A 295-nucleotide genomic window follows, 5' to 3' on the forward strand; every position below is an offset into this window, starting at 1 on the left:
TCTCGTCCTCATCCTATCCTCATCCTCTTCCTCATCCCCATCCTATCCTCATCCTCATCCTATCATCATTCTCGTCCTCATGCTATCCTTTTTCTCGTCCTCATCCTATCCACTTCCTCTTCCTCATCCTCTTCCTCATCTTCATCCTCATCGTCATCCTCATCCTATCCTTCCTCATCCTCTTCCTCATCCTCATCCTCCTCCTATCCTCATCCCCATCCTCCTCCTATCCTCATCCTCGTCCTCATCCTCATCCTTATCCTCATCCTCATCCTCTTCCTCATCTTCATCCTCA

The sequence above is a fragment of the Lupinus angustifolius genome, chromosome LG05 (assembly GCF_001865875.1).
Source record: "Lupinus angustifolius cultivar Tanjil chromosome LG05, LupAngTanjil_v1.0, whole genome shotgun sequence".
Taxonomy (NCBI): domain Eukaryota; kingdom Viridiplantae; phylum Streptophyta; class Magnoliopsida; order Fabales; family Fabaceae; genus Lupinus; species Lupinus angustifolius.